We start from the raw sequence: 10,581 nt of genomic DNA on the forward strand, positions 1-10,581 counted from the left end.
CACGGCGGTGTCAGAAGCAATTTTGCTGTAAAGTCACTAATTATATGCAACATCAGCGCAATGTGGGGGGAAAACGTTAAAAATTTAGCATCACAAGACAAATGGAAAAATGCGTGCTGAAACAAGGAAAAGAGGCTCTAACATTCACGGTTTTCCAATAAATAATACATGACTTTTTAAATATTTTTTCATACTTCCTCGCTTTACAGAGACTCGCCCAGACTGGCTCCAGTGTCACTCTCGTTTCTGTCCCCTAAAATAAAAAATAAAAAAGTATGTGTTTATAACTTTTCACATGCAGCCCTGCTGTTTGCATCCACTCATTAAGGGAAAAGTTTACTATATGAGGCATTGTTCTCTCGAGCTGGATCCATTAGCAGCCTGTGTGTATAGAGCTGGAAAAACAATGGGAGGAAAAAAAACAAAGTGTGTTCATTTTAAACTAATTAGTACATGACAAAACACAAGTACGTTCTCTTCCTCTGCAATAAAGCATTTGAGAAAATGCGCAGGACAACCTGGACCTGATCTGGGCGGGGGGGGCTGTAATTTGGAGAGGGACAAATCGAAATTAGCGGAGTCAAAATGAGATGTACTTCTTCTGTTTTACGGCAACGGCTGCGGTGCGGTTCTGCTGGCGGTGATATGCGCAGCGTAAAGGTGAAAGGAAGTCTGATAGACTGTTGGTGCATCAAGTCGATGGCAGCACAACACAACCTGGCCTCTGACATGCCGGGACGGCCGTGCAAACAACTTTTTGAAGGCATTTCTCACAGCTCCCTTTACGCAGTAATTATATTCCAAATCATTATGTGTTGTAAAATCTATTGACCCCTGGTAAACTTGTATTTACCAAGCTGGAACAGTTAATGAAATAGTCTTTTAATTAGCTCTCCTCTTAAGGGTGGAACTTCTGACGAGGGTCCCCCCGCTTTGTCTCCGTTTCGTGGCCGACTGAAGTGTGCAGATCCACTGTTCCAAGATAAAACAGCAATGTCTTAATTAAGACTTACCGTTTAGCTGTTTACAGTCTAACTCGAGCGGGCGCCATTGTACCATGGGGACGGCACCTGCCCGTTACTGAAATACTCACCACTCTACAAATCAATAATACTATATCATAATTTCTTCTTTTGTTGTTTTGTTTTGCTATTTTTGAAGGGTCGTTTTTCAAGCTTGACTGATTGAAAGTGGTCCGACTACTCAAGGTAACAACTGGAAGGGGGTGGTGGAGTGTGGAGTGGGGGCGGGGGGTTGGGGGGGTGGGGGGTGCGGGTTCTTTGCAGCTTGTATAATGCAGTCTTTGGCAGGCTCTCTCTTTGTGTTGGATACATTAGGATGGAAATGTGCACCAACTTAAAAATGCTCATGTGAAAAAACATGGAATGTATTAAATTAATGGTCTCTTTTGCCTCGGGGCAAGTAATGAAAAGGGACCCCCAATGAGTTCATTTTTCACGGCTTTGGTTATGCATTCAACACTCTAATTGAATTTCAATGTAAGTTTTACAAAGTCTTTATTATAGCGACTCTTGATGTAAATTACATGTGATCTGTCGCGGGACTTTGGCCCATTAAGTAATTTAATTGTGACATGCACTTTCTATCTGCACACTTCTTGCCTTTATGCCTAATTCTTCTTCATCTACTTTGTCAGTTTCTTCTGTTATTAGTGCCGTTCACGAGGATAGAAGAAATTGGCCTGCAAATGCTCTGCGTGGCTATCTATCTATCTATCTATCTATCTATCTATCTATCTATCTATCTATCTATCTATCTATCTATCTATCTATCTATCTATCTATCTATCTATCTATCTATCTATCTATCTATCTATCTATCTATCTATCTATCTATCTATCTATCTATCTATCTATCTATCTATCTATCTATCTAACTATCTAACTAATCTGATTTCTGACACCGTTGTACCTTTAACAGACTGTTACTCTGGACGTTCCTGTCAGGAGTTTGTTAATCGTACCCTGACAGGCTGGAAGTTATTTATATTGAATCAAGAAATTTGTTTATTTGAGAAAACAAGGCAAACATCTCTCAGATAATGGAACCGTGTAAAATAAGTATTATTGTTTTTAAGCTACCTATACTTACTGACTTTTTTTTTTTAAAGGCATGCCAAAAACTGTTTATACCCTGGAAAAAAGGCCTTAATGCCATTACAGCAGTCAAACCCGTCCTACAATTGCTGACCAGATTTTTGCATGTTTCCACGAATATTTTTGACTATTTCGCTTTGGCTATGATCTTCAAATCTTTGAAAATGAAAAATCTCTCTGCCATCACCCTAATCTTTAACTCCCTTCAAATATTCACTCAGTTTCAAGTTGAGAATCCGACTGGGCCAATCAAAAACCTCCAGCCAAAAGAAACCTAATAGTAATTTACTTAAATTATAGCGTCTGAAAATCCTTTATCTGTCTGTGGTGTGAGTAATTTTAGAATAATTTTGGGTCTAACTGTATGAATCTGTATTTAATGTTAATTTTCATAAAACATTTCAGATACTTGAAGGAACAAGAGAGTTCTCTACTTTCCTATTGATGCTATTCTCTAAATCACTGTTTCCTCAGTTCAACATAATATTTTTGTAAATCCCTGAACCCTTTTAACATTTGGATATGGCATTTTGTCTAACTTCCAATTTCTAGGTTTGGGCAAATGTAACTTCACCTGTAACAACATATCGTAAATAATCTGAACATTTATAGAGTATTTTGTGTCCAACTAGCTTCACAATCCAGACTCATTTGCATGAACACTGCTAAACACGATTATTTTCTCCTTCCTAGTTTCATTACGTTCTTGCAAGCAGTCAGACTTTCTTGTAACAGCTTAAAGTGGATCTTTATGTACTTTGTTGTTTAACGGTGACAACTTTTTTTCCTTCAGGTTTTAACAGGGGCCACGTGCCTCTATAAAACTGGCCTGGCAGTGCCTGCAGATGGCACTTAAAAGTCAAAAGAAGGATGTTTGCAGATGAGTGCACGCGTTTTATCTGAGAAAAGCAGATTATTTTATTAAGTGAATTGAAATTCCCTATGATTTTCAGATTTATGCTTCTCACAGATACTTTTCTCCAACTTTGCCTGTGTAAAAAGATTTACAACGGTGACCTCTCCATTTCTTTTGAGGACATTTCCAAACTGGGAGTCAGCTTTCTGTCTCCATCTAGTGTTTTTGTCAAAACTGGCTTGTTGAGTTCTCAAACATCTTGAACATAAATAGAAAACCTCCTTTCCTGTCACATTTTAGAAACAGAAAAGTGTTTAAAATAAAACGTGCGCACTCTGAGACGACGGAAATCTTCATCAGAAACTGTACACAGAGCTGCAAGGCAACATGCGAGCGATCCATCTGAAGCATGGCGGCCGAATTGACCCGATCATTAAGAAAGGAGGAAAAGGCTTGACCTGATATTTCCTCTGTTGTTTGGTCAGGAAAGGGACGTTATTGTAAAAAGGCCTGTAAAGATAAATAACCCCTCTGTTGCCATGGCAAAGGCACAAACAGTGGCGGCTGTAGACAAAAGAGCGCGGGACGATAAATCCAACACTGTCAATTTTGTTTAGTTTTGAGGGTGTTTTTGTGGGAAATATGGTTTCAAAACAAGTGGTCACGTCAGCTTTTCCACACCGAAAGGGAAATCAGATCGTTTTTGTTTTGTTTTGTTTTTTTACATCTTTTTTTTTTTTATTTGGAACCAGCCACATTTTCTTCTTGGGCCCTTTTTTCCAAGGCCACGACATCCTGATTGGTAATAGGAACATCTGACAGCATATTTTGCCTCTGGATCAGGAAGCTCCTTGTACAGCTGTATACATGTTTTTATAGCCTTTGGAGGAAAGGGGTATTGTCTTTAAAGAAGGACGCTTTGTCCAGCCTTCAAATTTAAGTGGAAAACCATCTAAGCAACTATGTGTTTTTTTTCTCACATGCTCAACAATGATGAATGAACCACGCAGATCTGTGACATGCTTCAGGTCAAGAAGAGTTCGGTTTGTTGGAAGACGTCCTGGTTAAAAAATAAATAAATAAATAATTGTCAACAATTCAGTATAAAGAAAGGAACAAACAGAGGGCGTTCCTCAAAAATACCAATTCAAACGGCAGGTTTGTCTCGCTTCACCTTTAAGCACGTCCTCTGTCAGCATTACCCACTCTGATGAAGAGTGGTTATGTCGCTCAAACATAAGAGCTAAACACCAAAGAGCCTCTACAGCAGCACACAGTGAGATCTCTGCCCTCTAAGAAACCTTAAGACATTGCCAGAGCCGTGTTTTATCTTGACAGTTTGTTTCACTTTGTTTGCTTTTTGTCTGTGAAGCTTTGGGATGAAAGAACAGCCTCTGTGAGCTGCGTCTGATTAGGATCTAATTGTTAACATTCGCCACGCGTCATTTTTATTTATTTATTTTTTTCTCCCCCGTCGTCAGGTATGGGCCTCTTCCCCCGTTACGATGGGGGGACTCTCCCCTTCCTGCTCGGTCCTGTGTTTTACTCAAGTACTAGTTAGCACCGAGGTGGCAGGAGAGGAGCCCCCAGCTCGACATCATCGACAACAACAACAACAACAACAACAAACAGGAATTGATGGCGAGTGTTTATTATCTGGTTTAATTGCTCCTCATCTGGAGGATCTGACAGTTGCGGTTAATGAGCGAGGGAGAGGAGGCACACGCTGCTGGCAGCCTGTTTCACAGTGGAAGACGTGGAAGTGTATGTGGGTGTGGGTTTGCGGCGAGAAGAGGATGGATCGCATTCCAGCTCAACGGAAGATGAAACATCAGACTGAATTAGGCCGTTACATGGGATTTTTGTAGCGTGTGCTCTACTGGCAAGATCACCTGTGCAGTACCTTGGAAAAGTATCCACGCCTTTTGAACTTTATTCATTTAAGGGTTTTGGGTGATAGGCCAGCACAGCGGGAAGCAAAAGATTAATGTTTTTTGTTTTTTTTCAATAATTTGTATTTACCAATCCGTTCCAACCAGTCGCCGTAGTATAAATCCAGCTGTTCTGTGAAGGTTTCAGAGGTTTGTCAGAGAACATTAATGAACAACAGCATCATGTAGGCCAAGACACACAGCTGGCGGGTCAGGGAGGTCGTTGAGCAGAAGCTTAAAGCGAGGGTAAGTCGTAAAAGCTTTGAACATCTCACAGAACAACGTTCAGTCCATGATCTGAAAGCGGAAAGAGTGTTGCACAAATGCAAACTGTGGCTGTGAACCTGGAATGACAGGGTGGGTGAAAAGAGCATTGGGGAAAATGGCAGAGAGAACCTCTGTCACTCTGGAGGAGATTTGCAGCCCAGGTGGAAGAGTCAATCAACAGGACAACTGTTAAAGAAAGCCATGATAAACTTCTGTTTACAGTTTGCCAAAAAAAAAAATCATGAAAGGGACTGCAAAGCATGTGGAAGATGGTCTGATCAAAAAGGAACCAAAATCTTTAATCTCAACTCAGTGGGGTTAAATACAAATGCATTTTTTCATATCTTTACATGTAGAACGTTTTGCATCATTTTTCTCCTACTTCAAAACAACACGTTGCTTTTTGGTGGCCCATCCCACAAAATCCTGTATACGGGTGTGCAGGCACGGTATCAACAGAGCACTGTAGGTCTCTGCTCGTGGCGTGAGTCCTGTACAGTAACCAGATCATCTGTGAAGGCAGGATATCATTGCAATCGGGCCTCTTCCTCAGTTTTTCATATGGCCCGCAGCACACCTGGCTCACATCCAGTCAAGGCACAGCTTGACTCAAAGAACCGTTGTGATCAAGTAGAGAGGAGACCTGGCGGATCAGAGCCCTAAAACAGAGGAAAAAAAAAACTCATTTTGAATCGGACAAGGGAAGCCTGCTTTTTACACATAGCAAAATAAACACACACCACCACAGCTATGCCACCAGAGACTCCCTCTCCCATTCATAAATTTCTCCTCCTGAGAAAAACCAACATTTCTCAAACAGGCCATACCCACCCCTTGCCTTCCCTTGCCTCTCCTTGCACTGCTCCGGCTCAGTGGGCCCACATGGGAACAATTAGTGGTGTGCATAAGTTTGGCCAAGATCTGTATAGCAACCGGCCACATCTGTTTTTATTTACCTTTTTTGCTAGAGAATGCCAAGAGGACATCTGCTACTGTGCAATGCAACTGTGGTTATATGCGTGGTTGACCCATGATTCTGTAATTACCCGCTGAAAGAGATGAAGAGGCTCGGCAAACCACTCAGAGCCACACATAGCCTTCCTCCAACCTCCTCTTCCTCCCTCGTGTGTCTCTTCGCTGGCATGTGAACCCCGTCTGCCTGGCAGAAGTGTCATTTAACGGCGTAAAGTTGCACACAATAGTGATTTTCACTTCATGTTGGCATCGTTAAATCTCCTTTAATGACTCCTTATTTCAATCAAAGTGGGATTAAATGCATCTGCTTGAGAGGAAATGAAACGAGATACACTCACCTACTTTCCTGATCTGATTGCTTGTTTGTGGTCACATGACAGAAGCTGTACGGTTTTGTCGCTGAGCCTTCTGGTTTTATAACAGTGCACATTTTCTGTGGTTTTGCACTTTCATGGTTGAGTCTGCAGAAATGCTCAAACAGCACGCGGCGGGTGAAGACAAGGAGATATGCGAACACGAAGAAAGGAAAGACTTTACTAGTTTCAATTATTTTTCCAAAAACCTAAGACGACCAGTAAGGATGACCTGTTTATAGCAGCGATGAGTGATTATCTGCAATGACAATGAAGACCATATATGGATCACTTAACAGGAGCAATATGTGTGTGTGTGTGTGTGTGCGTGCGTGTGCGTGTGTGTGTGTGTGTGTGTGTGTGCGTGTGCGTGTGTGTGCGCGTGTGCGGGGGTGCGTGTGCGTGTGTGTGTGTGTGTGTGTGTGTGTGTGTGTGTGTGTGTGTGTGTGTGTGTGTGTGTGTGTGTGTGTGTGTGTGTGTGTGTGTGTGTTGGGGGCTGGGTGCTACCATGCTTAGCATCCCCCAGATGTGCAAACCATATGCTCCGACTGAAATTACAACAAAACAGAAACAGTAGAACATGAAAGAGATTTTTTAACTTTGTAAAGAGGCTTAACAGTCGATACACAGAAAGGCTAATGGTCGCAATAGGCCACATGAAAAGAAGGAGGATGTTGGTGTGCCTTTTTTTTTTTTGCAGAGCTTATTCCATTTCCTGTTCATGAGTTCACAGAGCAGATGGGAACCAAAGGCTCTAGGAAGTTTAGATTTTCTGCCCCATGGCCCATTGTATATGATGCATGTAACTGCAAAACACTGCGCTGTTGTCATCTGCAGGAGCTTTGGTGCATGTCAAGAGGTCATGATAACTAAGGTGACAAGAAAAAGGCTTATCTTTGGAGCAAAAACATATATTTCTTTACCTCAGATTTCTTTACAAATATGCAATTCTGTTTACCATAATTATGTTTGTGATAAGGTGAAAGCAAGATAACGCAGAAAAAAATGTTAGCAATACGATATTACCGTGTGTAATTTATATTTTGGGTTATGACATGTTTGGAGTATAACATGATTTATAGGATAATTAAAAATTAGTCTGTTTGTGCGGGTACAAAAACTCGCAAAACTGGTTCACTTGGAACAGGCCTGGAGGGCAAGCTGAAGCCTAAAAAAAAACAGTCAATACTGCCCTCTCCTGGAGGTTAGAAAGGCTGCAGTAGTGACGGGTAAAGCTTCATTCAGCTTCATTGATTGAGACAACCAGAATATAATACCAAAGAAACATGGCACGATGTAACAATAAAATGTTTAGTTTTATTCTGTTCAGCTGTGAATTGAAATGAGCCTGGTGCTTGTGTCTTTGTCTGCTGCCCAGAAAAAGGGACGTGTTTATTTTAGATCACCTGCACCCGTCTACGTCTGGATTATCTCCCCAGCTGTCGGAGGTCTGCCCATATTTCTGCGTGTTTAATCAAACTTAGCGAATGTAAACATATGCGCAACATGGAATAAAGATGGGAATTAAAGCAAAACTGAAGATGTAAAGATACCTGAAAATGTAAAGATGGATTAAAACAACCAGGCAAAAAATAGAAAGGACAGCTTTTTTTTCTGCTTTGGAGAAGTATTCACACCCCTTGACTATTATTATTATTATTTTATTTTACATCATGTCAGGTAACATCATGCTTTATTTGTTCCACCTGTTTTTTTCCCCCAATACAAATCTGACATTTGTGAAGTACCTGTATTCATTATTGAGTCAGTATTTTTGTAGAGCCACCTTTTGGCATAGTGTTTTAGTGTAATTCTCTAGCAGTTCTGCACATGTTGATACTCATATTCTTTTATGTGCAGAAAAGCTAAATTTCAGTCTGATTGTAAAACATTTGTGAGCATCAATTTTTAAGTCTTATAGATTCTGAATTAGATCTGTGCTGACGTGACACGATGAGTTGGCTCAGACTGTGAGATTAGGATCATTGCCTTGTTGGAACGTGAACCTCTTCCCCAGTTTCAACTCTTTTACAGCTTCTAAGAGTTTTTCTCCCTGAATTGCCTTGTATGTTGACCCATTTATCTTTCTATTTTTGCAAACCAGTCGCACATTACAAAAAAAACAAAAAAAAACATCTGCTTTCCTCAGCAGAAAATCTGTGGGTTCAGATCACCTGAGTCTTTGTGTTCATTTCCAGTCCTAAAATACTTTTCTGTTAGGATTCCTGAAATTGTCCAAAGCTTTAACTCTGCTTTACGCAGCAGAAATCTCAACAGACTCCAGATGTTCTTAGTTAAACCAGACTCGTCTGAGACGTTTACCTGTCAAAGCAACGACCTGTCAATAGCAGATCTCAATTCCTAATGTTAGGCACTTAGTCTATTAAATCTCACTTTAAGCAGAGGCTGAAAAAAACTCAGCATAAAGTGTTCAGGTTAGGCATGACTGAGTGACAAACAAAAACAGAGCCAAGTGTGGCTCTATTAAATGCAGCGGAGGAGCTAATGGTCACAATAACATCCAATAATTAATCACCTCTTTAGTTTTACTGTGTTCATCATCGGCACACTCACCTTCGGATGGCACTATGTTCTCCATGCTCCAATGCATTTTGTGATTTGTCTCTTTGAAGGTGAGCACATCTACTCTGTGGCACGCCTGCGGGAGATGTTTGTTATCAGCACAGGGCTGTAATTGCTTATAGCTGCTTACCTTTTGGGCAAATGTGTGAAAAGTTTGTTGCTGCGTCACACAACATTTGTGTTGCGTCCTTTTATATCTTAGCCAAAACATGTACCAGTACGGCAACACTATCCTTGATTTGCAGTATTTGTATTGCAAGAATGGTAAGAGTCACAAATTGTCTTGTCTCCTCCTTGCTGAACACCAGTGAGCACCAGAGCTTTATCGTTGCGATATCATTGCATTTTCTTTATCATTGCTTCGTCATCTGGTCAAACCCACGCAGCATTTCGAAATTAGAACCATTGTCTTATTTGAAGTTGATGTTATCAATAAGCATATAAAAACAACAGGATAAAGTATGTTCTTAAAAGTGGGGGATTTGGGGGGTGGAAGCATATCTGGAGAAACAACATGGGTCTAACTTGTTGTTCACGAGTCTGTGAAAACCTAAACTTTTGTCCCTGTGCATGAGTTGGTGTCACTAAATTATTACATGTTTACCAAAGCTCTGTCCATCTAGTCATATCATCAGTGGAAAAATGTTTGGCTTGAAGCTCAAATTATTTCCCTTAATGTCTGGCTTGGTCACATTTTTTGACCATCAGCAATCAGAATATGGGGCCACCTGGATTTTAGTTCTACTTTTCATGTCAGTGGTAATTAAAGTTATTATACATTGGAGAACAAACAAGGTCACATGCTGAAGGTATTGGATCTGTCACACTGTCTGACAACAGCTTTGAGAACAGCACCATCTTGGGTCACAATGTCTTTTTTTGTTATTGCACTAAAACTGTAAAGAGACTTTTGTAACACAGCTTTCTCTACCAACCTTTTGCAAATACTTTCAATTTTATCATAGTCTTCAACTTAGGGATTTAATAAATGATAATCAGATCATTTTTTGTAAGACCAGACTCCAAGTCAATCATGACTCAGTCCATACTTTTATGTTTGAGCCCTCTCCTTTCTGCACTGCAGAAAACACAACCTGCTTTACAGAACGGCACATAAATCAGAATTTAATTTCAAATGTAGAAATGAAAGAATTGATTAATTTCACCTAAAAACATCTAGGTTTTTCTAGCAATGCTTATAACTCACACTAATGCATAATAATAAGCAATAAAGAGACTACATTGCTTGATTCTGCTTTCTGATGTGACACTCCCAAAAAAGTTCAGTTATTTTGTTTATTGCTAAGAATATTACGCAAAAATATATAGTTTGAAGGGATTTACATAAATTCAACATAACCATTTTATTTCTTATTTGTTATATGTAGCAAATCTCTGCACCAGCCTGTTTTATTTCAGCATTGTCTGCACAGAATAAAGATTGTACAGAGTAATTAATATTTATAATTATTATTTTTGGTTAGGATGTTTTTTTATAC

At 40.1% G+C, this 10,581-nt stretch overlaps 1 long non-coding RNA gene across 1 annotated transcript; it reads right to left on the reverse strand.

Annotated features, from left to right (window-relative positions):
- Nucleotides 1-5,404: 5,404 nt before the first annotated feature.
- Nucleotides 5,405-7,130, reverse strand: LOC145552225 (uncharacterized). The gene is made up of 3 exons (XR_014088188.1): nt 6,485-7,130; nt 6,218-6,330; nt 5,405-5,830 (listed from the first exon to the last, which is right to left on the reverse strand). It is a non-coding gene; the product is annotated as an uncharacterized LOC145552225 (long non-coding RNA).
- Nucleotides 7,131-10,581: the final 3,451 nt, after the last annotated feature.

Source organism: Poecilia reticulata, chromosome 7, assembly GCF_904066995.2.
Source record: "Poecilia reticulata chromosome 7, P_reticulata-male-v2, whole genome shotgun sequence".
Classification (NCBI taxonomy): domain Eukaryota; kingdom Metazoa; phylum Chordata; class Actinopteri; order Cyprinodontiformes; family Poeciliidae; genus Poecilia; species Poecilia reticulata.